The 26274-nt window shown below is 41.9% G+C and overlaps 24 non-coding genes across 24 annotated transcripts; all 24 read right to left on the reverse strand.

Moving 5' to 3' along the window:
- Positions 1-66: 66 nt before the first annotated feature.
- On the reverse strand, positions 67-138 carry trnaq-cug (transfer RNA glutamine (anticodon CUG)). The gene has a single exon. It is a non-coding gene; the product is annotated as a tRNA-Gln (tRNA).
- Positions 139-712: 574 nt separating this feature from the next.
- Positions 713-784, reverse strand: trnaq-cug (transfer RNA glutamine (anticodon CUG)). Its single transcript has one exon. It is a non-coding gene; the product is annotated as a tRNA-Gln (tRNA).
- Positions 785-2652: 1868 nt separating this feature from the next.
- Positions 2653-2724, reverse strand: trnaq-cug (transfer RNA glutamine (anticodon CUG)). The gene has a single exon. It is a non-coding gene; the product is annotated as a tRNA-Gln (tRNA).
- A 1221-nt stretch (positions 2725-3945) lies between these two features.
- On the reverse strand, positions 3946-4017 carry trnaq-cug (transfer RNA glutamine (anticodon CUG)). Its single transcript has one exon. It is a non-coding gene; the product is annotated as a tRNA-Gln (tRNA).
- Positions 4018-5886: 1869 nt separating this feature from the next.
- On the reverse strand, positions 5887-5958 carry trnaq-cug (transfer RNA glutamine (anticodon CUG)). Its single transcript has one exon. It is a non-coding gene; the product is annotated as a tRNA-Gln (tRNA).
- Positions 5959-6532: 574 nt separating this feature from the next.
- trnaq-cug (transfer RNA glutamine (anticodon CUG)) lies at positions 6533-6604 on the reverse strand. Its single transcript has one exon. It is a non-coding gene; the product is annotated as a tRNA-Gln (tRNA).
- A 575-nt stretch (positions 6605-7179) lies between these two features.
- trnaq-cug (transfer RNA glutamine (anticodon CUG)) lies at positions 7180-7251 on the reverse strand. Its single transcript has one exon. It is a non-coding gene; the product is annotated as a tRNA-Gln (tRNA).
- Positions 7252-8472: 1221 nt separating this feature from the next.
- On the reverse strand, positions 8473-8544 carry trnaq-cug (transfer RNA glutamine (anticodon CUG)). Its single transcript has one exon. It is a non-coding gene; the product is annotated as a tRNA-Gln (tRNA).
- A 1221-nt stretch (positions 8545-9765) lies between these two features.
- On the reverse strand, positions 9766-9837 carry trnaq-cug (transfer RNA glutamine (anticodon CUG)). The gene has a single exon. It is a non-coding gene; the product is annotated as a tRNA-Gln (tRNA).
- Positions 9838-10412: 575 nt separating this feature from the next.
- trnaq-cug (transfer RNA glutamine (anticodon CUG)) lies at positions 10413-10484 on the reverse strand. The gene has a single exon. It is a non-coding gene; the product is annotated as a tRNA-Gln (tRNA).
- Positions 10485-11705: 1221 nt separating this feature from the next.
- On the reverse strand, positions 11706-11777 carry trnaq-cug (transfer RNA glutamine (anticodon CUG)). The gene has a single exon. It is a non-coding gene; the product is annotated as a tRNA-Gln (tRNA).
- Positions 11778-12998: 1221 nt separating this feature from the next.
- trnaq-cug (transfer RNA glutamine (anticodon CUG)) lies at positions 12999-13070 on the reverse strand. The gene has a single exon. It is a non-coding gene; the product is annotated as a tRNA-Gln (tRNA).
- Positions 13071-13645: 575 nt separating this feature from the next.
- On the reverse strand, positions 13646-13717 carry trnaq-cug (transfer RNA glutamine (anticodon CUG)). Its single transcript has one exon. It is a non-coding gene; the product is annotated as a tRNA-Gln (tRNA).
- Positions 13718-14938: 1221 nt separating this feature from the next.
- On the reverse strand, positions 14939-15010 carry trnaq-cug (transfer RNA glutamine (anticodon CUG)). Its single transcript has one exon. It is a non-coding gene; the product is annotated as a tRNA-Gln (tRNA).
- Positions 15011-16231: 1221 nt separating this feature from the next.
- On the reverse strand, positions 16232-16303 carry trnaq-cug (transfer RNA glutamine (anticodon CUG)). The gene has a single exon. It is a non-coding gene; the product is annotated as a tRNA-Gln (tRNA).
- Positions 16304-16878: 575 nt separating this feature from the next.
- Positions 16879-16950, reverse strand: trnaq-cug (transfer RNA glutamine (anticodon CUG)). Its single transcript has one exon. It is a non-coding gene; the product is annotated as a tRNA-Gln (tRNA).
- Positions 16951-17524: 574 nt separating this feature from the next.
- Positions 17525-17596, reverse strand: trnaq-cug (transfer RNA glutamine (anticodon CUG)). Its single transcript has one exon. It is a non-coding gene; the product is annotated as a tRNA-Gln (tRNA).
- A 1221-nt stretch (positions 17597-18817) lies between these two features.
- trnaq-cug (transfer RNA glutamine (anticodon CUG)) lies at positions 18818-18889 on the reverse strand. Its single transcript has one exon. It is a non-coding gene; the product is annotated as a tRNA-Gln (tRNA).
- Positions 18890-19464: 575 nt separating this feature from the next.
- Positions 19465-19536, reverse strand: trnaq-cug (transfer RNA glutamine (anticodon CUG)). The gene has a single exon. It is a non-coding gene; the product is annotated as a tRNA-Gln (tRNA).
- A 1221-nt stretch (positions 19537-20757) lies between these two features.
- On the reverse strand, positions 20758-20829 carry trnaq-cug (transfer RNA glutamine (anticodon CUG)). The gene has a single exon. It is a non-coding gene; the product is annotated as a tRNA-Gln (tRNA).
- A 1221-nt stretch (positions 20830-22050) lies between these two features.
- Positions 22051-22122, reverse strand: trnaq-cug (transfer RNA glutamine (anticodon CUG)). Its single transcript has one exon. It is a non-coding gene; the product is annotated as a tRNA-Gln (tRNA).
- A 1221-nt stretch (positions 22123-23343) lies between these two features.
- trnaq-cug (transfer RNA glutamine (anticodon CUG)) lies at positions 23344-23415 on the reverse strand. The gene has a single exon. It is a non-coding gene; the product is annotated as a tRNA-Gln (tRNA).
- A 1221-nt stretch (positions 23416-24636) lies between these two features.
- trnaq-cug (transfer RNA glutamine (anticodon CUG)) lies at positions 24637-24708 on the reverse strand. The gene has a single exon. It is a non-coding gene; the product is annotated as a tRNA-Gln (tRNA).
- Positions 24709-25929: 1221 nt separating this feature from the next.
- Positions 25930-26001, reverse strand: trnaq-cug (transfer RNA glutamine (anticodon CUG)). Its single transcript has one exon. It is a non-coding gene; the product is annotated as a tRNA-Gln (tRNA).
- Positions 26002-26274: the final 273 nt, after the last annotated feature.

A 26274-nucleotide genomic window follows, 5' to 3' on the forward strand; every position in this document is an offset into this window, starting at 1 on the left:
AACTGCCGAACAGCAGCCTTCTACATGCTTGGTCCAAATTTTCAGCAGCTGGGACAACAAACATTCAGGTTCCACCGAGATTTGAACTCGGATCGCTGGACTCAGAGTCCAGAGTGCTCACCATTACACCATGGAACCAACTATGCCAAAACATTTGAAAGCTTTCTCAAAATCTGCCAAATCAATTCCAACATTACACTTTGGATTGTCCTTTTTGCATTCACAGCGTCAGTTTCACCGATTTGCGGTCTGTTAATTATCGATGCAGAGCAATTCACACAGATGCCGTTGAGGCTATGGGTTCTCAAATAGCTGTTTCTGTTTCAAACTGTTCAGCACAGATTGTACTTCAGTCTTGCCAGGTAAAACGTGTGTTAGCATTGCAATGCATTCATGCAAAATGCTTGGCATGAAAAGAAAATGCAACGTTTTGTTGAGTGCAATCCATGCATTTCAAAAGGCATTGCGTTTATTCATGCTGCGGAGTGCATATTGCACAGATAATCTCAGCACACATTGTGCAGGCAAAGGCAGCATTAAACAGCAAACTAATTTCTACTCTGCTGATTGGAACAGCTAACTGCCGGTTGAACACACGATTTGAAAACTCGACTTGCAGATCAAGCATCAATGACAAAGGCAACAAAACTGCCAAACAGCAGCCTTCTACATGCTTGGTCCAAATTTTCAGCAGCTGGGACAACAAACATTCAGGTTTCACCGAGATTTGAACTCGGATCGCTGGATTCAGAGTCCAGAGTGCTCACCATTACACCATGGAACCAACTATGCCAAAACATTTGAAAGCTTTCTCAAAATCTGCCAAATCAATTCCAACATTACACTTTGGATTGTCCTTTTTGCATTCACAGCGTCAGTTTCACCGATTTGCGGTCTGTTAATTATCGATGCAGAGCAATTCACACAGATGCCGTTGAGGCAATGGCTTCTCATAATATCTGTTTCTGTTTCACACTGTTCAGCACAGATTGTACTTCAGTCTTGCCAGGTAAAACGTGCGTTGGCATTGCAATGCATTCATGCAAAATGCTTGGCATGAAAAGAAAATGCAACGTTTTGTTGAGTGCAATCCATGCATTTCAAAAGGCATTGCGTTTATTCATGCTGCGGAGTGCATATTGCACAGATAATCTCAGCACACATTGTGCAGGCAAAGGCAGCATTAAACAGCAAACTAATTTCTACTCTGCTGATTGGAACAGCTGACTGCCGGTTGAACACAGGATTTGAAAACTCGACTTGCAGATCAAGCATCAATGACAAAGGCAACAAAACTGCCAAACAGCAGCCTTCTACATGCTTGGTCCAAATTTTCAGCAGCTGGGACAACAAACATTCAGGTTCTACTGAGATTTGAACTCGGATCGCTGGACTCAGAGTCCAGAGTGCTCACCATTACACCATGGAACCAACTATGCCAAAACATTTGAAAGCTTTCTCAAAATCTGCCAAATCAATTCCAACATTACACTTTGGATTGTCCTTTTTGCATTCACAGCGTCAGTTTCACCTCTTTACGGTCTGTTAATTATCGATGCAGAGCAATTCACACAGATGCCGTTGAGGCAATGGCTTCTCATAATATCTGTTTCTGTTTCACACTGTTCAGCACAGATTGTACTTCAGTCTTGCCAGGTAAAACGTGCGTTGGCATTGCAATGAATTCATGCATAATGCTTGGCATGAAAAGAAAATGCAACGTTTTGTTGAGTGCAAACCATGTACTGCATGCATTTCAAAAGGCGTTGCATTTATTCATCCTGAGGAATGCCTATTGCACAGATAATCTCAGCACACATTATGCAGCATGAAACAGCAAACTAATTTTTCCTCTGCTGATTGGAACAGGGAACTGCCGGTTGAACACACGATTTGAAAACTCGACTTGCAGATCAAGCATCAATGTCAAAGGCAACAAAACTGCAAACCTGCAGTTTTTTACTTGTTTGACCTGAATTTCCAGCAGCTGGGACAACAAGCATTCAGGCTCCCCTGAGATTTGAACCAGGATTGCTAGAGTTTAGAGTCCAGAGTGCTCACCATTTCACCATGGAATCAACTACTGTCGCCCATTTGAAACATTCCTCAAAATCTACAAAATCAACTCCAACATTACACTTTGGATTGATATTTTTGCATTCACAGCGTCAGTTTCACCTATTTACGGTCTGTTAATTATCGATGCAGAGCAAATCACACAGACGCCGTTGAGGCTATGGGTTCTCAAATAGCTGTTTCTGTTTCAAACTGTTCAGCACAGATTGTACTTCAGTCTTGCCAGGTAAAACGTGTGTTAGCATTGCAATGCATTCATGCAAAATGCTTGGCATGAAAAGAAAATGCAACGTTTTGTTGAGTGCAATCCATGCATTTCAAAAGGCATTGCGTTTATTCATCCTGCGGAGTGCATATTGCACAGATAATCTCAGCACACATTGTGCAGGCAAAGGCAGCATTAAACAGTAAACTAATTTCTACTCTGCTGATTGGAACAGGTAACTGCCGGTTGAACACACGATTTGAAAACTCGACTTGCAGATCAAGCATCAATGACAAAGGCAACAAAACTGCCAAACAGCAGCCTTCTACATGCTTGGTCCAAATTTTCAGCAGCTGGGACAACAAACATTCAGGTTCCACCGAGATTTGAACTCGGATCGCTGGATTCAGAGTCCAGAGTGCTCACCATTACACCATGGAACCAACTATGCCAAAACATTTGAAAGCTTTCTCAAAATCTGCCAAATCAATTCCAACATTACACTTTGGATTGTCCTTTTTGCATTCACAGCGTCAGTTTCACCTCTTTACGGTCTGTTAATTATCGATGCAGAGCAATTCACACAGATGCCGTTGAGGCAATGGCTTCTCATAATATCTGTTTCTGTTTCACACTGTTCAGCACAGATTGTACTTCAGTCTTGCCAGGTAAAACGTGCGTTGGCATTGCAATGAATTCATGCATAATGCTTGGCATGAAAAGAAAATGCAACGTTTTGTTGAGTGCAAACCATGTACTGCATGCATTTCAAAAGGCGTTGCATTTATTCATCCTGAGGAATGCCTATTGCACAGATAATCTCAGCACACATTATGCAGCATGAAACAGCAAACTAATTTTTCCTCTGCTGATTGGAACAGGGAACTGCCGGTTGAACACACGATTTGAAAACTCGACTTGCAGATCAAGCATCAATGTCAAAGGCAACAAAACTGCAAACCTGCAGTTTTTTACTTGTTTGACCTGAATTTCCAGCAGCTGGGACAACAAGCATTCAGGCTCCCCTGAGATTTGAACCAGGATTGCTAGAGTTTAGAGTCCAGAGTGCTCACCATTTCACCATGGAATCAACTACTGTCGCCCATTTGAAACATTCCTCAAAATCTACAAAATCAACTCCAACATTACACTTTGGATTGATATTTTTGCATTCACAGCGTCAGTTTCACCTATTTACGGTCTGTTAATTATCGATGCAGAGCAAATCACACAGACGCCGTTGAGGCTATGGGTTCTCAAATAGCTGTTTCTGTTTCAAACTGTTCAGCACAGATTGTACTTCAGTCTTGCCAGGTAAAACGTGTGTTAGCATTGCAATGCATTCATGCAAAATGCTTGGCATGAAAAGAAAATGCAACGTTTTGTTGAGTGCAATCCATGCATTTCAAAAGGCATTGCGTTTATTCATCCTGCGGAGTGCATATTGCACAGATAATCTCAGCACACATTGTGCAGGCAAAGGCAGCATTAAACAGCAAACTAATTTCTACTCTGCTGATTGGAACAGCTAACTGCCGGTTGAACACACGATTTGAAAACTCGACTTGCAGATCAAGCATCAATGACAAAGGCAACAAAATTGCCAAACAGCAGCCTTCTACATGCTTGGTCCAAATTTTCAGCAGCTGGGACAACAAACATTCAGGTTTCACCAAGATTTGAACTCGGATCGCTGGATTCAGAGTCCAGAGTGCTCACCATTACACCATGGAACCAACTATGCCAAAACATTTGAAAGCTTTCTCAAAATCTGCCAAATCAATTCCAACATTACACTTTGGATTGTCCTTTTTGCATTCACAGCGTCAGTTTCACCTCTTTACGGTCTGTTAATTATCGATGCAGAGCAATTCACACAGATGCCGTTGAGGCAATGGCTTCTCATAATATCTGTTTCTGTTTCACACTGTTCAGCACAGATTGTACTTCAGTCTTGGCAGGTAAAACGTGCGTTGGCATTGCAATGCATTCATGCAAAATGCTTGGCATGAAAAGAAAATGCAACGTTTTGTTGAGTGCAATCCATGCATTTCAAAAGGCATTGCGTTTATTCATGCTGCGGAGTGCATATTGCACAGATAATCTCAGCACACATTGTGCAGGCAAAGGCAGCATTAAACAGCAAACTAATTTCTACTCTGCTGATTGGAACAGGTGACTGCCGGTTGAACACAGGATTTGAAAACTCGACTTGCAGATCAAGCATCAATGACAAAGGCAACAAAACTGCCAAACAGCAGCCTTCTACATGCTTGGTCCAAATTTTCAGCAGCTGGGACAACAAACATTCAGGTTTCACCGAGATTTGAACTCGGATTGCTGGACTCAGAGTCCAGAGTGCTCACCATTACACCATGGAACCAACTATGCCAAAACATTTGAAAGCTTTCTCAAAATCTGCCAAATCAATTCCAACATTACACTTTGGATTGTCCTTTTTGCATTCACAGCGTCAGTTTCACCGATTTGCGGTCTGTTAATTATCGATGCAGAGCAATTCACACAGATGCCGTTGAGGCAATGGCTTCTCATAATATCTGTTTCTGTTTCACACTGTTCAGCACAGATTGTACTTCAGTCTTGGCAGGTAAAACGTGCGTTGGCATTGCAATGCATTCATGCAAAATGCTTGGCATGAAAAGAAAATGCAACGTTTTGTTGAGTGCAAACCATGTACTGCATGCATTTCAAAAGGCGTTGCATTTATTCATCCTGAGGAATGCCTATTGCACAGATAATCTCAGCACACATTATGCAGCATGAAACAGCAAACTAATTTTTCCTCTGCTGATTGGAACAGGGAACTGTCGGTTGAACACACGATTTGAAAACTCGACTTGCAGATCAAGCATCAATGTCAAAGGCAACAAAACTGCAAACCTGCAGTTTTTTACTTGTTTGACCTGAATTTCCAGCAGCTGGGACAACAAGCATTCAGGCTCCCCTGAGATTTGAACCAGGATTGCTAGAGTTTAGAGTCCAGAGTGCTCACCATTTCACCATGGAATCAACTACGGTCGCCCATTTGAAACATTCTTCAAAATCTACAAAATCAACTCCAACATTACACTTTGGATTGATATTTTTGCATTCACAGCGTCAGTTTCACCTATTTACGGTCTGTTAATTATCGATGCAGAGCAAATCACACAGACGCCGTTGAGGCTATGGGTTCTCAAATAGCTGTTTCTGTTTCAAACTGTTCAGCACAGATTGTACTTCAGTCTTGCCAGGTAAAACGTGTGTTAGCATTGCAATGCATTCATGCAAAATGCTTGGCATGAAAAGAAAATGCAACGTTTTGTTGAGTGCAATCCATGCATTTCATGCAATCCATGCGTTTATTCATCCTGCGGAGTGCATATTGCACAGATAATCTCAGCACACATTGTGCAGGCAAAGGCAGCATTAAACAGCAAACTAATTTCTACTCTGCTGATTGGAACAGCTAACTGCCGGTTGAACACACGATTTGAAAACTCGACTTGCAGATCAAGCATCAATGACAAAGGCAACAAAATTGCCAAACAGCAGCCTTCTACATGCTTGGTCCAAATTTTCAGCAGCTGGGACAACAAACATTCAGGTTTCACCGAGATTTGAACTCGGATCGCTGGATTCAGAGTCCAGAGTGCTCACCATTACACCATGGAACCAACTATGCCAAAACATTTGAAAGCTTTCTCAAAATCTGCCAAATCAATTCCAACATTACACTTTGGATTGTCCTTTTTGCATTCACAGCGTCAGTTTCACCGATTTGCGGTCTGTTAATTATCGATGCAGAGCAATTCACACAGATGCCGTTGAGGCTATGGGTTCTCAAATAGCTGTTTCTGTTTCAAACTGTTCAGCACAGATTGTACTTCAGTCTTGCCAGGTAAAACGTGTGTTAGCATTGCAATGCATTCATGCAAAATGCTTGGCATGAAAAGAAAATGCAACGTTTTGTTGAGTGCAATCCATGCATTTCAAAAGGCATTGCGTTTATTCATGCTGCGGAGTGCATATTGCACAGATAATCTCAGCACACATTGTGCAGGCAAAGGCAGCATTAAACAGCAAACTAATTTCTACTCTGCTGATTGGAACAGCTAACTGCCGGTTGAACACACGATTTGAAAACTCGACTTGCAGATCAATCATCAATGACAAAGGCAACAAAACTGCCAAACAGCAGCCTTCTACATGCTTGGTCCAAATTTTCAGCAGCTGGGACAACAAACATTCAGGTTTCACCGAGATTTGAACTCGGATCGCTGGATTCAGAGTCCAGAGTGCTCACCATTACACCATGGAACCAACTATGCCAAAACATTTGAAAGCTTTCTCAAAATCTGCCAAATCAATTCCAACATTACACTTTGGATTGTCCTTTTTGCATTCACAGCGTCAGTTTCACCGATTTGCGGTCTGTTAATTATCGATGCAGAGCAATTCACACAGATGCCGTTGAGGCAATGGCTTCTCATAATATCTGTTTCTGTTTCACACTGTTCAGCACAGATTGTACTTCAGTCTTGCCAGGTAAAACGTGCGTTGGCATTGCAATGCATTCATGCAAAATGCTTGGCATGAAAAGAAAATGCAACGTTTTGTTGAGTGCAATCCATGCATTTCAAAAGGCATTGCGTTTATTCATGCTGCGGAGTGCATATTGCACAGATAATCTCAGCACACATTGTGCAGGCAAAGGCAGCATTAAACAGCAAACTAATTTCTACTCTGCTGATTGGAACAGCTGACTGCCGGTTGAACACAGGATTTGAAAACTCGACTTGCAGATCAAGCATCAATGACAAAGGCAACAAAACTGCCAAACAGCAGCCTTCTACATGCTTGGTCCAAATTTTCAGCAGCTGGGACAACAAACATTCAGGTTCCACTGAGATTTGAACTCGGATCGCTGGACTCAGAGTCCAGAGTGCTCACCATTACACCATGGAACCAACTATGCCAAAACATTTGAAAGCTTTCTCAAAATCTGCCAAATCAATTCCAACATTACACTTTGGATTGTCCTTTTTGCATTCACAGCGTCAGTTTCACCTCTTTACGGTCTGTTAATTATCGATGCAGAGCAATTCACACAGATGCCGTTGAGGCAATGGCTTCTCATAATATCTGTTTCTGTTTCACACTGTTCAGCACAGATTGTACTTCAGTCTTGCCAGGTAAAACGTGCGTTGGCATTGCAATGAATTCATGCATAATGCTTGGCATGAAAAGAAAATGCAACGTTTTGTTGAGTGCAAACCATGTACTGCATGCATTTCAAAAGGCGTTGCATTTATTCATCCTGAGGAATGCCTATTGCACAGATAATCTCAGCACACATTATGCAGCATGAAACAGCAAACTAATTTTTCCTCTGCTGATTGGAACAGGGAACTGCCGGTTGAACACACGATTTGAAAACTCGACTTGCAGATCAAGCATCAATGTCAAAGGCAACAAAACTGCAAACCTGCAGTTTTTTACTTGTTTGACCTGAATTTCCAGCAGCTGGGACAACAAGCATTCAGGCTCCCCTGAGATTTGAACCAGGATTGCTAGAGTTTAGAGTCCAGAGTGCTCACCATTTCACCATGCAATCAACTACTGTCGCCCATTTGAAACATTCCTCAAAATCTACAAAATCAACTCCAACATTACACTTTGGATTGATATTTTTGCATTCACAGCGTCAGTTTCACCTATTTACGGTCTGTTAATTATCGATGCAGAGCAAATCACACAGACGCCGTTGAGGCTATGGGTTCTCAAATAGCTGTTTCTGTTTCAAACTGTTCAGCACAGATTGTACTTCAGTCTTGCCAGGTAAAACGTGTGTTAGCATTGCAATGCATTCATGCAAAATGCTTGGCATGAAAAGAAAATGCAACGTTTTGTTGAGTGCAATCCATGCATTTCAAAAGGCATTGCGTTTATTCATCCTGCGGAGTGCATATTGCACAGATAATCTCAGCACACATTGTGCAGGCAAAGGCAGCATTAAACAGTAAACTAATTTCTACTCTGCTGATTGGAACAGGTAACTGCCGGTTGAACACACGATTTGAAAACTCGACTTGCAGATCAAGCATCAATGACAAAGGCAACAAAACTGCCAAACAGCAGCCTTCTACATGCTTGGTCCAAATTTTCAGCAGCTGGGACAACAAACATTCAGGTTCCACCGAGATTTGAACTCGGATCGCTGGATTCAGAGTCCAGAGTGCTCACCATTACACCATGGAACCAACTATGCCAAAACATTTGAAAGCTTTCTCAAAATCTGCCAAATCAATTCCAACATTACACTTTGGATTGTCCTTTTTGCATTCACAGCGTCAGTTTCACCTCTTTACGGTCTGTTAATTATCGATGCAGAGCAATTCACACAGATGCCGTTGAGGCAATGGCTTCTCATAATATCTGTTTCTGTTTCACACTGTTCAGCACAGATTGTACTTCAGTCTTGCCAGGTAAAACGTGCGTTGGCATTGCAATGAATTCATGCATAATGCTTGGCATGAAAAGAAAATGCAACGTTTTGTTGAGTGCAAACCATGTACTGCATGCATTTCAAAAGGCGTTGCATTTATTCATCCTGAGGAATGCCTATTGCACAGATAATCTCAGCACACATTATGCAGCATGAAACAGCAAACTAATTTTTCCTCTGCTGATTGGAACAGGGAACTGCCGGTTGAACACACGATTTGAAAACTCGACTTGCAGATCAAGCATCAATGTCAAAGGCAACAAAACTGCAAACCTGCAGTTTTTTACTTGTTTGACCTGAATTTCCAGCAGCTGGGACAACAAGCATTCAGGCTCCCCTGAGATTTGAACCAGGATTGCTAGAGTTTAGAGTCCAGAGTGCTCACCATTTCACCATGGAATCAACTACTGTCGCCCATTTGAAACATTCCTCAAAATCTACAAAATCAACTCCAACATTACACTTTGGATTGATATTTTTGCATTCACAGCGTCAGTTTCACCTATTTACGGTCTGTTAATTATCGATGCAGAGCAAATCACACAGACGCCGTTGAGGCTATGGGTTCTCAAATAGCTGTTTCTGTTTCAAACTGTTCAGCACAGATTGTACTTCAGTCTTGCCAGGTAAAACGTGTGTTAGCATTGCAATGCATTCATGCAAAATGCTTGGCATGAAAAGAAAATGCAACGTTTTGTTGAGTGCAATCCATGCATTTCAAAAGGCATTGCGTTTATTCATCCTGCGGAGTGCATATTGCACAGATAATCTCAGCACACATTGTGCAGGCAAAGGCAGCATTAAACAGCAAACTAATTTCTACTCTGCTGATTGGAACAGCTAACTGCCGGTTGAACACACGATTTGAAAACTCGACTTGCAGATCAAGCATCAATGACAAAGGCAACAAAATTGCCAAACAGCAGCCTTCTACATGCTTGGTCCAAATTTTCAGCAGCTGGGACAACAAACATTCAGGTTTCACCGAGATTTGAACTCGGATCGCTGGATTCAGAGTCCAGAGTGCTCACCATTACACCATGGAACCAACTATGCCAAAACATTTGAAAGCTTTCTCAAAATCTGCCAAATCAATTCCAACATTACACTTTGGATTGTCCTTTTTGCATTCACAGCGTCAGTTTCACCTCTTTACGGTCTGTTAATTATCGATGCAGAGCAATTCACACAGATGCCGTTGAGGCAATGGCTTCTCATAATATCTGTTTCTGTTTCACACTGTTCAGCACAGATTGTACTTCAGTCTTGGCAGGTAAAACGTGCGTTGGCATTGCAATGCATTCATGCAAAATGCTTGGCATGAAAAGAAAATGCAACGTTTTGTTGAGTGCAATCCATGCATTTCAAAAGGCATTGCGTTTATTCATGCTGCGGAGTGCATATTGCACAGATAATCTCAGCACACATTGTGCAGGCAAAGGCAGCATTAAACAGCAAACTAATTTCTACTCTGCTGATTGGAACAGGTGACTGCCGGTTGAACACAGGATTTGAAAACTCGACTTGCAGATCAAGCATCAATGACAAAGGCAACAAAACTGCCAAACAGCAGCCTTCTACATGCTTGGTCCAAATTTTCAGCAGCTGGGACAACAAACATTCAGGTTCCACCGAGATTTGAACTCGGATTGCTGGACTCAGAGTCCAGAGTGCTCACCATTACACCATGGAACCAACTATGCCAAAACATTTGAAAGCTTTCTCAAAATCTGCCAAATCAATTCCAACATTACACTTTGGATTGTCCTTTTTGCATTCACAGCGTCAGTTTCACCGATTTGCGGTCTGTTAATTATCGATGCAGAGCAATTCACACAGATGCCGTTGAGGCAATGGCTTCTCATAATATCTGTTTCTGTTTCACACTGTTCAGCACAGATTGTACTTCAGTCTTGGCAGGTAAAACGTGCGTTGGCATTGCAATGCATTCATGCATAATGCTTGGCATGAAAAGAAAATGCAACGTTTTGTTGAGTGCAAACCATGTACTGCATGCATTTCAAAAGGCGTTGCATTTATTCATCCTGAGGAATGCCTATTGCACAGATAATCTCAGCACACATTATGCAGCATGAAACAGCAAACTAATTTTTCCTCTGCTGATTGGAACAGGGAACTGCCGGTTGAACACACGATTTGAAAACTCGACTTGCAGATCAAGCATCAATGTCAAAGGCAACAAAACTGCAAACCTGCAGTTTTTTACTTGTTTGACCTGAATTTCCAGCAGCTGGGACAACAAGCATTCAGGCTCCCCTGAGATTTGAACCAGGATTGCTAGAGTTTAGAGTCCAGAGTGCTCACCATTTCACCATGCAATCAACTACGGTCGCCCATTTGAAACATTCCTCAAAATCTACAAAATCAACTCCAACATTACACTTTGGATTGATATTTTTGCATTCACAGTGTCAGTTTCACCTATTTACGGTCTGTTAATTATCGATGCAGAGCAATTCACACAGATGCCGTTGAGGCTATGGGTTCTCAAATAGCTGTTTCTGTTTCAAACTGTTCAGCACAGATTGTACTTCAGTCTTGCCAGGTAAAACGTGTGTTAGCATTGCAATGCATTCATGCAAAATGCTTGGCATGAAAAGAAAATGCAACGTTTTGTTGAGTGCAATCCATGCATTTCAAAAGGCATTGCGTTTATTCATCCTGCGGAGTGCATATTGCACAGATAATCTCAGCACACATTGTGCAGGCAAAGGCAGCATTAAACAGTAAACTAATTTCTACTCTGCTGATTGGAACAGGTAACTGCCGGTTGAACACACGATTTGAAAACTCGACTTGCAGATCAAGCATCAATGACAAAGGCAACAAAACTGCCAAACAGCAGCCTTCTACATGCTTGGTCCAAATTTTCAGCAGCTGGGACAACAAACATTCAGGTTCCACCGAGATTTGAACTCGGATCGCTGGACTCAGAGTCCAGAGTGCTCACCATTACACCATGGAACCAACTATGCCAAAACATTTGAAAGCTTTCTCAAAATCTGCCAAATCAATTCCAACATTACACTTTGGATTGTCCTTTTTGCATTCACAGCGTCAGTTTCACCTCTTTACGCTCTGTTAATTATCGATGCAGAGCAATTCACACAGATGCCGTTGAGGCAATGGCTTCTCATAATATCTGTTTCTGTTTCACACTGTTCAGCACAGATTGTACTTCAGTCTTGCCAGGTAAAACGTGCGTTGGCATTGCAATGAATTCATGCATAATGCTTGGCATGAAAAGAAAATGCAACGTTTTGTTGAGTGCAAACCATGTACTGCATGCATTTCAAAAGGCGTTGCATTTATTCATCCTGAGGAATGCCTATTGCACAGATAATCTCAGCACACATTATGCAGCATGAAACAGCAAACTAATTTTTCCTCTGCTGATTGGAACAGGGAACTGCCGGTTGAACACACGATTTGAAAACTCGACTTGCAGATCAAGCATCAATGTCAAAGGCAACAAAACTGCAAACCTGCAGTTTTTTACTTGTTTGACCTGAATTTCCAGCAGCTGGGACAACAAGCATTCAGGCTCCCCTGAGATTTGAACCAGGATTGCTAGAGTTTAGAGTCCAGAGTGCTCACCATTTCACCATGGAATCAACTACTGTCGCCCATTTGAAACATTCCTCAAAATCTACAAAATCAACTCCAACATTACACTTTGGATTGATATTTTTGCATTCACAGCGTCAGTTTCACCTATTTACGGTCTGTTAATTATCGATGCAGAGCAAATCACACAGACGCCGTTGAGGCTATGGGTTCTCAAATAGCTGTTTCTGTTTCAAACTGTTCAGCACAGATTGTACTTCAGTCTTGCCAGGTAAAACGTGTGTTAGCATTGCAATGCATTCATGCAAAATGCTTGGCATGAAAAGAAAATGCAACGTTTTGTTGAGTGCAATCCATGCATTTCAAAAGGCATTGCGTTTATTCATCCTGCGGAGTGCATATTGCACAGATAATCTCAGCACACATTGTGCAGGCAAAGGCAGCATTAAACAGCAAACTAATTTCTACTCTGCTGATTGGAACAGCTAACTGCCGGTTGAACACACGATTTGAAAACTCGACTTGCAGATCAAGCATCAATGACAAAGGCAACAAAATTGCCAAACAGCAGCCTTCTACATGCTTGGTCCAAATTTTCAGCAGCTGGGACAACAAACATTCAGGTTTCACCGAGATTTGAACTCGGATCGCTGGATTCAGAGTCCAGAGTGCTCACCATTACACCATGGAACCAACTATGCCAAAACATTTGAAAGCTTTCTCAAAATCTGCCAAATCAATTCCAACATTACACTTTGGATTGTCCTTTTTGCATTCACAGCGTCAGTTTCACCTCTTTACGGTCTGTTAATTATCGATGCAGAGCAATTCACACAGATGCCGTTGAGGCAATGGCTTCTCATAATATCTGTTTCTGTTTCACACTGTTCAGCACAGATTGTACTTCAGTCTTGGCAGGTAAAACGTGCGTTGGCATTGCAATGCATTCATGCAAAATGCTTGGCATGAAAAGAAAATGCAACGTTTTGTTGAGTGCAATCCATGCATTTCAAAAGGCATTGCGTTTATTCATGCTGCGGAGTGCATATTGCACAGATAATCTCAGCACACATTGTGCAGGCAAAGGCAGCATTAAACAGCAAACTAATTTCTACTCTGCTGATTGGAACAGGTGACTGCCGGTTGAACACAGGATTTGAAAACTCGACTTGCAGATCAAGCATCAATGACAAAGGCAACAAAACTGCCAAACAGCAGCCTTCTACATGCTTGGTCCAAATTTTCAGCAGCTGGGACAACAAACATTCAGGTTCCACCGAGATTTGAACTCGGATTGCTGGACTCAGAGTCCAGAGTGCTCACCATTACACCATGGAACCAACTATGCCAAAACATTTGAAAGCTTTCTCAAAATCTGCCAAATCAATTCCAACATTACACTTTGGATTGTCCTTTTTGCATTCACAGCGTCAGTTTCACCGATTTGCGGTCTGTTAATTATCGATGCAGAGCAATTCACACAGATGCCGTTGAGGCAATGGCTTCTCATAATATCTGTTTCTGTTTCACACTGTTCAGCACAGATTGTACTTCAGTCTTGGCAGGTAAAACGTGCGTTGGCATTGCAATGCATTCATGCATAATGCTTGGCATGAAAAGAAAATGCAACGTTTTGTTGAGTGCAAACCATGTACTGCATGCATTTCAAAAGGCGTTGCATTTATTCATCCTGAGGAATGCCTATTGCACAGATAATCTCAGCACACATTATGCAGCATGAAACAGCAAACTAATTTTTCCTCTGCTGATTGGAACAGGGAACTGCCGGTTGAACACACGATTTGAAAACTCGACTTGCAGATCAAGCATCAATGTCAAAGGCAACAAAACTGCAAACCTGCAGTTTTTTACTTGTTTGACCTGAATTTCCAGCAGCTGGGACAACAAGCATTCAGGCTCCCCTGAGATTTGAACCAGGATTGCTAGAGTTTAGAGTCCAGAGTGCTCACCATTTCACCATGCAATCAACTACGGTCGCCCATTTGAAACATTCCTCAAAATCTACAAAATCAACTCCAACATTACACTTTGGATTGATATTTTTGCATTCACAGTGTCAGTTTCACCTATTTACGGTCTGTTAATTATCGATGCAGAGCAATTCACACAGATGCCGTTGAGGCTATGGGTTCTCAAATAGCTGTTTCTGTTTCAAACTGTTCAGCACAGATTGTACTTCAGTCTTGCCAGGTAAAACGTGTGTTAGCATTGCAATGCATTCATGCAAAATGCTTGGCATGAAAAGAAAATGCAACGTTTTGTTGAGTGCAATCCATGCATTTCAAAAGGCATTGCGTTTATTCATCCTGCGGAGTGCATATTGCACAGATAATCTCAGCACACATTGTGCAGGCAAAGGCAGCATTAAACAGTAAACTAATTTCTACTCTGCTGATTGGAACAGGTAACTGCCGGTTGAACACACGATTTGAAAACTCGACTTGCAGATCAAGCATCAATGACAAAGGCAACAAAACTGCCAAACAGCAGCCTTCTACATGCTTGGTCCAAATTTTCAGCAGCTGGGACAACAAACATTCAGGTTCCACCGAGATTTGAACTCGGATCGCTGGACTCAGAGTCCAGAGTGCTCACCATTACACCATGGAACCAACTATGCCAAAACATTTGAAAGCTTTCTCAAAATCTGCCAAATCAATTCCAACATTACACTTTGGATTGTCCTTTTTGCATTCACAGCGTCAGTTTCACCTCTTTACGCTCTGTTAATTATCGATGCAGAGCAATTCACACAGATGCCGTTGAGGCAATGGCTTCTCATAATATCTGTTTCTGTTTCACACTGTTCAGCACAGATTGTACTTCAGTCTTGCCAGGTAAAACGTGCGTTGGCATTGCAATGAATTCATGCATAATGCTTGGCATGAAAAGAAAATGCAACGTTTTGTTGAGTGCAAACCATGTACTGCATGCATTTCAAAAGGCGTTGCATTTATTCATCCTGAGGAATGCCTATTGCACAGATAATCTCAGCACACATTATGCAGCATGAAACAGCAAACTAATTTTTCCTCTGCTGATTGGAACAGGGAACTGCCGGTTGAACACACGATTTGAAAACTCGACTTGCAGATCAAGCATCAATGTCAAAGGCAACAAAACTGCAAACCTGCAGTTTTTTACTTGTTTGACCTGAATTTCCAGCAGCTGGGACAACAAGCATTCAGGCTCCCCTGAGATTTGAACCAGGATTGCTAGAGTTTAGAGTCCAGAGTGCTCACCATTTCACCATGGAATCAACTACTGTCGCCCATTTGAAACATTCCTCAAAATCTACAAAATCAACTCCAACATTACACTTTGGATTGATATTTTTGCATTCACAGCGTCAGTTTCACCTATTTACGGTCTGTTAATTATCGATGCAGAGCAAATCACACAGACGCCGTTGAGGCTATGGGTTCTCAAATAGCTGTTTCTGTTTCAAACTGTTCAGCACAGATTGTACTTCAGTCTTGCCAGGTAAAACGTGTGTTAGCATTGCAATGCATTCATGCAAAATGCTTGGCATGAAAAGAAAATGCAACGTTTTGTTGAGTGCAATCCATGCATTTCAAAAGGCATTGCGTTTATTCATCCTGCGGAGTGCATATTGCACAGATAATCTCAGCACACATTGTGCAGGCAAAGGCAGCATTAAACAGCAAACTAATTTCTACTCTGCTGATTGGAACAGCTAACTGCCGGTTGAACACACGATTTGAAAACTCGACTTGCAGATCAAGCATCAATGACAAAGGCAACAAAATTGCCAAACAGCAGCCTTCTACATGCTTGGTCCAAATTTTCAGCAGCTGGGACAACAAACATTCAGGTTCCACCGAGATTTGAACTCGGATCGCTGGACTCAGAGTCCAGAGTGCTCACCATTACACCATGGAACCAACTATGCCAAAACATTTGAAAGCTTTCTCAAAATCTGCCAAATCAATTCCAACATTACACTTTGGATTGTCCTTTTTGCATTCACAGCGTCAGTTTCACCTCTTTACGGTCTGTTAATTATCGATGCAGAGCAATTCACACAGATGCCGTTGAGGCAATGGCTTCTCATAATATCTGTTTCTGTTTCACACTGTTCAGCACAGATTGTACTTCAGTCTTGGCAGGTAAAACGTGCGTTGGCATTGCAATGCATTCATGCAAAATGCTTGGCATGAAAAGAAAATGCAACGTTTTGTTGAGTGCAATCCATGCATTTCAAAAGGCATTGCGTTTATTCATGCTGCGGAGTGCATATTGCACAGATAATCTCAGCACACATTGTGCAGGCAAAGGCAGCATTAAACAGCAAACTAATTTCTACTCTGCTGATTGGAACAGGTGACTGCCGGTTGAACACAGGATTTGAAAACTCGACTTGCAGATCAAGCATCAATGACAAAGGCAACAAAACTGCCAAACAGCAGCCTTCTACATGCTTGGTCCAAATTTTCAGCAGCTGGGACAACAAACATTCAGGTTCCACCGAGATTTGAACTCGGATTGCTGGACTCAGAGTCCAGAGTGCTCACCATTACACCATGGAACCAACTATGCCAAAACATTTGAAAGCTTTCTCAAAATCTGCCAAATCAATTCCAACATTACACTTTGGATTGTCCTTTTTGCATTCACAGCGTCAGTTTCACCGATTTGCGGTCTGTTAATTATCGATGCAGAGCAATTCACACAGATGCCGTTGAGGCTATGGGTTCTCAAATAGCTGTTTCTGTTTCAAACTGTTCAGCACAGATTGTACTTCAGTCTTGCCAGGTAAAACGTGTGTTAGCATTGCAATGCATTCATGCAAAATGCTTGGCATGAAAAGAAAATGCAACGTTTTGTTGAGTGCAATCCATGCATTTCAAAAGGCATTGCGTTTATTCATCCTGCGGAGTGCATATTGCACAGATAATCTCAGCACACATTGTGCAGGCAAAGGCAGCATTAAACAGTAAACTAATTTCTACTCTGCTGATTGGAACAGGTAACTGCCGGTTGAACACACGATTTGAAAACTCGACTTGCAGATCAAGCATCAATGACAAAGGCAACAAAACTGCCAAACAGCAGCCTTCTACATGCTTGGTCCAAATTTTCAGCAGCTGGGACAACAAACATTCAGGTTCCACCGAGATTTGAACTCGGATCGCTGGACTCAGAGTCCAGAGTGCTCACCATTACACCATGGAACCAACTATGCCAAAACATTTGAAAGCTTTCTCAAAATCTGCCAAATCAATTCCAACATTACACTTTGGATTGTCCTTTTTGCATTCACAGCGTCAGTTTCACCTCTTTACGGTCTGTTAATTATCGATGCAGAGCAATTCACACAGATGCCGTTGAGGCAATGGCTTCTCATAATATCTGTTTCTGTTTCACACTGTTCAGCACAGATTGTACTTCAGTCTTGCCAGGTAAAACGTGCGTTGGCATTGCAATGAATTCATGCATAATGCTTGGCATGAAAAGAAAATGCAACGTTTTGTTGAGTGCAAACCATGTACTGCATGCATTTCAAAAGGCGTTGCATTTATTCATCCTGAGGAATGCCTATTGCACAGATAATCTCAGCACACATTATGCAGCATGAAACAGCAAACTAATTTTTCCTCTGCTGATTGGAACAGGGAACTGCCGGTTGAACACACGATTTGAAAACTCGACTTGCAGATCAAGCATCAATGTCAAAGGCAACAAAACTGCAAACCTGCAGTTTTTTACTTGTTTGACCTGAATTTCCAGCAGCTGGGACAACAAGCATTCAGGCTCCCCTGAGATTTGAACCAGGATTGCTAGAGTTTAGAGTCCAGAGTGCTCACCATTTCACCATGGAATCAACTACTGTCGCCCATTTGAAACATTCCTCAAAATCTACAAAATCAACTCCAACATTACACTTTGGATTGATATTTTTGCATTCACAGCGTCAGTTTCACCTATTTACGGTCTGTTAATTATCGATGCAGAGCAAATCACACAGACGCCGTTGAGGCTATGGGTTCTCAAATAGCTGTTTCTGTTTCAAACTGTTCAGCACAGATTGTACTTCAGTCTTGCCAGGTAAAACGTGTGTTAGCATTGCAATGCATTCATGCAAAATGCTTGGCATGAAAAGAAAATGCAACGTTTTGTTGAGTGCAATCCATGCATTTCAAAAGGCATTGCGTTTATTCATCCTGCGGAGTGCATATTGCACAGATAATCTCAGCACACATTGTGCAGGCAAAGGCAGCATTAAACAGCAAACTAATTTCTACTCTGCTGATTGGAACAGCTAACTGCCGGTTGAACACACGATTTGAAAACTCGACTTGCAGATCAAGCATCAATGACAAAGGCAACAAAATTGCCAAACAGCAGCCTTCTACATGCTTGGTCCAAATTTTCAGCAGCTGGGACAACAAACATTCAGGTTCCACCGAGATTTGAACTCGGATCGCTGGACTCAGAGTCCAGAGTGCTCACCATTACACCATGGAACCAACTATGCCAAAACATTTGAAAGCTTTCTCAAAATCTGCCAAATCAATTCCAACATTACACTTTGGATTGTCCTTTTTGCATTCACAGCGTCAGTTTCACCTCTTTACGGTCTGTTAATTATCGATGCAGAGCAATTCACACAGATGCCGTTGAGGCAATGGCTTCTCATAATATCTGTTTCTGTTTCACACTGTTCAGCACAGATTGTACTTCAGTCTTGGCAGGTAAAACGTGCGTTGGCATTGCAATGCATTCATGCAAAATGCTTGGCATGAAAAGAAAATGCAACGTTTTGTTGAGTGCAATCCATGCATTTCAAAAGGCATTGCGTTTATTCATGCTGCGGAGTGCATATTGCACAGATAATCTCAGCACACATTGTGCAGGCAAAGGCAGCATTAAACAGCAAACTAATTTCTACTCTGCTGATTGGAACAGGTGACTGCCGGTTGAACACAGGATTTGAAAACTCGACTTGCAGATCAAGCATCAATGACAAAGGCAACAAAACTGCCAAACAGCAGCCTTCTACATGCTTGGTCCAAATTTTCAGCAGCTGGGACAACAAACATTCAGGTTCCACCGAGATTTGAACTCGGATCGCTGGACTCAGAGTCCAGAGTGCTCACCATTACACCATGGAACCAACTATGCCAAAACATTTGAAAGCTTTCTCAAAATCTGCCAAATCAATTCCAACATTACACTTTGGATTGTCCTTTTTGCATTCACAGCGTCAGTTTCACCGATTTGCGGTCTGTTAATTATCGATGCAGAGCAATTCACACAGATGCCGTTGAGGCAATGGCTTCTCATAATATCTGTTTCTGTTTCACACTGTTCAGCACAGATTGTACTTCAGTCTTGGCAGGTAAAACGTGCGTTGGCATTGCAATGCATTCATGCATAATGCTTGGCATGAAAAGAAAATGCAACGTTTTGTTGAGTGCAAACCATGTACTGCATGCATTTCAAAAGGCGTTGCATTTATTCATCCTGAGGAATGCCTATTGCACAGATAATCTCAGCACACATTATGCAGCATGAAACAGCAAACTAATTTTTCCTCTGCTGATTGGAACAGGGAACTGCCGGTTGAACACACGATTTGAAAACTCGACTTGCAGATCAAGCATCAATGTCAAAGGCAACAAAACTGCAAACCTGCAGTTTTTTACTTGTTTGACCTGAATTTCCAGCAGCTGGGACAACAAGCATTCAGGCTCCCCTGAGATTTGAACCAGGATTGCTAGAGTTTAGAGTCCAGAGTGCTCACCATTTCACCATGCAATCAACTACGGTCGCCCATTTGAAACATTCCTCAAAATCTACAAAATCAACTCCAACATTACACTTTGGATTGATATTTTTGCATTCACAGTGTCAGTTTCACCTATTTACGGTCTGTTAATTATCGATGCAGAGCAATTCACACAGATGCCGTTGAGGCTATGGGTTCTCAAATAGCTGTTTCTGTTTCAAACTGTTCAGCACAGATTGTACTTCAGTCTTGCCAGGTAAAACGTGTGTTAGCATTGCAATGCATTCATGCAAAATGCTTGGCATGAAAAGAAAATGCAACGTTTTGTTGAGTGCAATCCATGCATTTCAAAAGGCATTGCGTTTATTCATCCTGCGGAGTGCATATTGCACAGATAATCTCAGCACACATTGTGCAGGCAAAGGCAGCATTAAACAGTAAACTAATTTCTACTCTGCTGATTGGAACAGGTAACTGCCGGTTGAACACACGATTTGAAAACTCGACTTGCAGATCAAGCATCAATGACAAAGGCAACAAAACTGCCAAACAGCAGCCTTCTACATGCTTGGTCCAAATTTTCAGCAGCTGGGACAACAAACATTCAGGTTCCACCGAGATTTGAACTCGGATCGCTGGATTCAGAGTCCAGAGTGCTCACCATTACACCATGGAACCAACTATGCCAAAACATTTGAAAGCTTTCTCAAAATCTGCCAAATCAATTCCAACATTACACTTTGGATTGTCCTTTTTGCATTCACAGCGTCAGTTTCACCTCTTTACGGTCTGTTAATTATCGATGCAGAGCAATTCACACAGATGCCGTTGAGGCAATGGCTTCTCATAATATCTGTTTCTGTTTCACACTGTTCAGCACAGATTGTACTTCAGTCTTGCCAGGTAAAACGTGCGTTGGCATTGCAATGAATTCATGCATAATGCTTGGCATGAAAAGAAAATGCAACGTTTTGTTGAGTGCAAACCATGTACTGCATGCATTTCAAAAGGCGTTGCATTTATTCATCCTGAGGAATGCCTATTGCACAGATAATCTCAGCACACATTATGCAGCATGAAACAGCAAACTAATTTTTCCTCTGCTGATTGGAACAGGGAACTGCCGGTTGAACACACGATTTGAAAACTCGACTTGCAGATCAAGCATCAATGTCAAAGGCAACAAAACTGCAAACCTGCAGTTTTTTACTTGTTTGACCTGAATTTCCAGCAGCTGGGACAACAAGCATTCAGGCTCCCCTGAGATTTGAACCAGGATTGCTAGAGTTTAGAGTCCAGAGTGCTCACCATTTCACCATGGAATCAACTACTGTCGCCCATTTGAAACATTCCTCAAAATCTACAAAATCAACTCCAACATTACACTTTGGATTGATATTTTTGCATTCACAGCGTCAGTTTCACCTATTTACGGTCTGTTAATTATCGATGCAGAGCAAATCACACAGACGCCGTTGAGGCTATGGGTTCTCAAATAGCTGTTTCTGTTTCAAACTGTTCAGCACAGATTGTACTTCAGTCTTGCCAGGTAAAACGTGTGTTAGCATTGCAATGCATTCATGCAAAATGCTTGGCATGAAAAGAAAATGCAACGTTTTGTTGAGTGCAATCCATGCATTTCAAAAGGCATTGCGTTTATTCATCCTGCGGAGTGCATATTGCACAGATAATCTCAGCACACATTGTGCAGGCAAAGGCAGCATTAAACAGTAAACTAATTTCTACTCTGCTGATTGGAACAGGTAACTGCCGGTTGAACACACGATTTGAAAACTCGACTTGCAGATCAAGCATCAATGACAAAGGCAACAAAACTGCCAAACAGCAGCCTTCTACATGCTTGGTCCAAATTTTCAGCAGCTGGGACAACAAACATTCAGGTTCCACCGAGATTTGAACTCGGATCGCTGGATTCAGAGTCCAGAGTGCTCACCATTACACCATGGAACCAACTATGCCAAAACATTTGAAAGCTTTCTCAAAATCTGCCAAATCAATTCCAACATTACACTTTGGATTGTCCTTTTTGCATTCACAGCGTCAGTTTCACCGATTTGCGGTCTGTTAATTATCGATGCAGAGCAATTCACACAGATGCCGTTGAGGCAATGGCTTCTCATAATATCTGTTTCTGTTTCACACTGTTCAGCACAGATTGTACTTCAGTCTTGGCAGGTAAAACGTGCGTTGGCATTGCAATGCATTCATGCATAATGCTTGGCATGAAAAGAAAATGCAACGTTTTGTTGAGTGCAAACCATGTACTGCATGCATTTCAAAAGGCGTTGCATTTATTCATCCTGAGGAATGCCTATTGCACAGATAATCTCAGCACACATTATGCAGCATGAAACAGCAAACTAATTTTTCCTCTGCTGATTGGAACAGGGAACTGCCGGTTGAACACACGATTTGAAAACTCGACTTGCAGATCAAGCATCAATGTCAAAGGCAACAAAACTGCAAACCTGCAGTTTTTTACTTGTTTGACCTGAATTTCCAGCAGCTGGGACAACAAGCATTCAGGCTCCCCTGAGATTTGAACCAGGATTGCTAGAGTTTAGAGTCCAGAGTGCTCACCATTTCACCATGGAATCAACTACGGTCGCCCATTTGAAACATTCCTCAAAATCTACAAAATCAACTCCAACATTACACTTTGGATTGATATTTTTGCATTCACAGCGTCAGTTTCACCTATTTACGGTCTGTTAATTATCGATGCAGAGCAATTCACACAGATGCCGTTGAGGCTATGGGTTCTCAAATAGCTGTTTCTGTTTCAAACTGTTCAGCACAGATTGTACTTCAGTCTTGCCAGGTAAAACGTGTGTTAGCATTGCAATGCATTCATGCAAAATGCTTGGCATGAAAAGAAAATGCAACGTTTTGTTGAGTGCAATCCATGCATTTCAAAAGGCATTGTGTTTATTCATGCTGCGGAGTGCATATTGCACAGATAATCTCAGCACACATTGTGCAGGCAAAGGCAGCATTAAACAGCAAACTAATTTCTACTCTGCTGATTGGAACAGCTAACTGCCGGTTGAACACACGATTTGAAAACTCGACTTGCAGATCAAGCATCAATGACAAAGGCAACAAAACTGCCAAACAGCAGCCTTCTACATGCTTGGTCCAAATTTTCAGCAGCTGGGACAACAAACATTCAGGTTTCACCGAGATTTGAACTCGGATCGCTGGATTCAGAGTCCAGAGTGCTCACCATTACACCATGGAACCAACTATGCCAAAACATTTGAAAGCTTTCTCAAAATCTGCCAAATCAATTCCAACATTACACTTTGGATTGTCCTTTTTGCATTCACAGCGTCAGTTTCACCGATTTGCGGTCTGTTAATTATCGATGCAGAGCAATTCACACAGATGCCGTTGAGGCAATGGCTTCTCATAATATCTGTTTCTGTTTCACACTGTTCAGCACAGATTGTACTTCAGTCTTGGCAGGTAAAACGTGCGTTGGCATTGCAATGCATTCATGCATAATGCTTGGCATGAAAAGAAAATGCAACGTTTTGTTGAGTGCAAACCATGTACTGCATGCATTTCAAAAGGCGTTGCATTTATTCATCCTGAGGAATGCCTATTGCACAGATAATCTCAGCACACATTATGCAGCATGAAACAGCAAACTAATTTTTCCTCTGCTGATTGGAACAGGGAACTGCCGGTTGAACACACGATTTGAAAACTCGACTTGCAGATCAAGCATCAATGTCAAAGGCAACAAAACTGCAAACCTGCAGTTTTTTACTTGTTTGACCTGAATTTCCAGCAGCTGGGACAACAAGCATTCAGGCTCCCCTGAGATTTGAACCAGGATTGCTAGAGTTTAGAGTCCAGAGTGCTCACCATTTCACCATGCAATCAACTACGGTCGCCCATTTGAAACATTCCTCAAAATCTACAAAATCAACTCCAACATTACACTTTGGATTGATATTTTTGCATTCACAGTGTCAGTTTCACCTATTTACGGTCTGTTAATTATCGATGCAGAGCAATTCACACAGATGCCGTTGAGGCTATGGGTTCTCAAATAGCTGTTTCTGTTTCAAACTGTTCAGCACAGATTGTACTTCAGTCTTGCCAGGTAAAACGTGTGTTAGCATTGCAATGCATTCATGCAAAATGCTTGGCATGAAAAGAAAATGCAACGTTTTGTTGAGTGCAATCCATGCATTTCAAAAGGCATTGCGTTTATTCATCCTGCGGAGTGCATATTGCACAGATAATCTCAGCACACATTGTGCAGGCAAAGGCAGCATTAAACAGTAAACTAATTTCTACTCTGCTGATTGGAACAGGTAACTGCCGGTTGAACACACGATTTGAAAACTCGACTTGCAGATCAAGCATCAATGACAAAGGCAACAAAACTGCCAAACAGCAGCCTTCTACATGCTTGGTCCAAATTTTCAGCAGCTGGGACAACAAACATTCAGGTTCCACCGAGATTTGAACTCGGATCGCTGGATTCAGAGTCCAGAGTGCTCACCATTACACCATGGAACCAACTATGCCAAAACATTTGAAAGCTTTCTCAAAATCTGCCAAATCAATTCCAACATTACACTTTGGATTGTCCTTTTTGCATTCACAGCGTCAGTTTCACCTCTTTACGGTCTGTTAATTATCGATGCAGAGCAATTCACACAGATGCCGTTGAGGCAATGGCTTCTCATAATATCTGTTTCTGTTTCACACTGTTCAGCACAGATTGTACTTCAGTCTTGCCAGGTAAAACGTGCGTTGGCATTGCAATGAATTCATGCATAATGCTTGGCATGAAAAGAAAATGCAACGTTTTGTTGAGTGCAAACCATGTACTGCATGCATTTCAAAAGGCGTTGCATTTATTCATCCTGAGGAATGCCTATTGCACAGATAATCTCAGCACACATTATGCAGCATGAAACAGCAAACTAATTTTTCCTCTGCTGATTGGAACAGGGAACTGCCGGTTGAACACACGATTTGAAAACTCGACTTGCAGATCAAGCATCAATGTCAAAGGCAACAAAACTGCAAACCTGCAGTTTTTTACTTGTTTGACCTGAATTTCCAGCAGCTGGGACAACAAGCATTCAGGCTCCCCTGAGATTTGAACCAGGATTGCTAGAGTTTAGAGTCCAGAGTGCTCACCATTTCACCATGGAATCAACTACTGTCGCCCATTTGAAACATTCCTCAAAATCTACAAAATCAACTCCAACATTACACTTTGGATTGATATTTTTGCATTCACAGCGTCAGTTTCACCTATTTACGGTCTGTTAATTATCGATGCAGAGCAAATCACACAGACGCCGTTGAGGCTATGGGTTCTCAAATAGCTGTTTCTGTTTCAAACTGTTCAGCACAGATTGTACTTCAGTCTTGCCAGGTAAAACGTGTGTTAGCATTGCAATGCATTCATGCAAAATGCTTGGCATGAAAAGAAAATGCAACGTTTTGTTGAGTGCAATCCATGCATTTCAAAAGGCATTGCGTTTATTCATCCTGCGGAGTGCATATTGCACAGATAATCTCAGCACACATTGTGCAGGCAAAGGCAGCATTAAACAGTAAACTAATTTCTACTCTGCTGATTGGAACAGGTAACTGCCGGTTGAACACACGATTTGAAAACTCGACTTGCAGATCAAGCATCAATGACAAAGGCAACAAAACTGCCAAACAGCAGCCTTCTACATGCTTGGTCCAAATTTTCAGCAGCTGGGACAACAAACATTCAGGTTCCACCGAGATTTGAACTCGGATCGCTGGATTCAGAGTCCAGAGTGCTCACCATTACACCATGGAACCAACTATGCCAAAACATTTGAAAGCTTTCTCAAAATCTGCCAAATCAATTCCAACATTACACTTTGGATTGTCCTTTTTGCATTCACAGCGTCAGTTTCACCGATTTGCGGTCTGTTAATTATCGATGCAGAGCAATTCACACAGATGCCGTTGAGGCAATGGCTTCTCATAATATCTGTTTCTGTTTCACACTGTTCAGCACAGATTGTACTTCAGTCTTGGCAGGTAAAACGTGCGTTGGCATTGCAATGCATTCATGCATAATGCTTGGCA

The sequence above is a fragment of the Pristiophorus japonicus genome, unplaced genomic scaffold (assembly GCF_044704955.1).
Source record: "Pristiophorus japonicus isolate sPriJap1 unplaced genomic scaffold, sPriJap1.hap1 HAP1_SCAFFOLD_99, whole genome shotgun sequence".
NCBI lineage: Eukaryota > Metazoa > Chordata > Chondrichthyes > Pristiophoridae > Pristiophorus > Pristiophorus japonicus.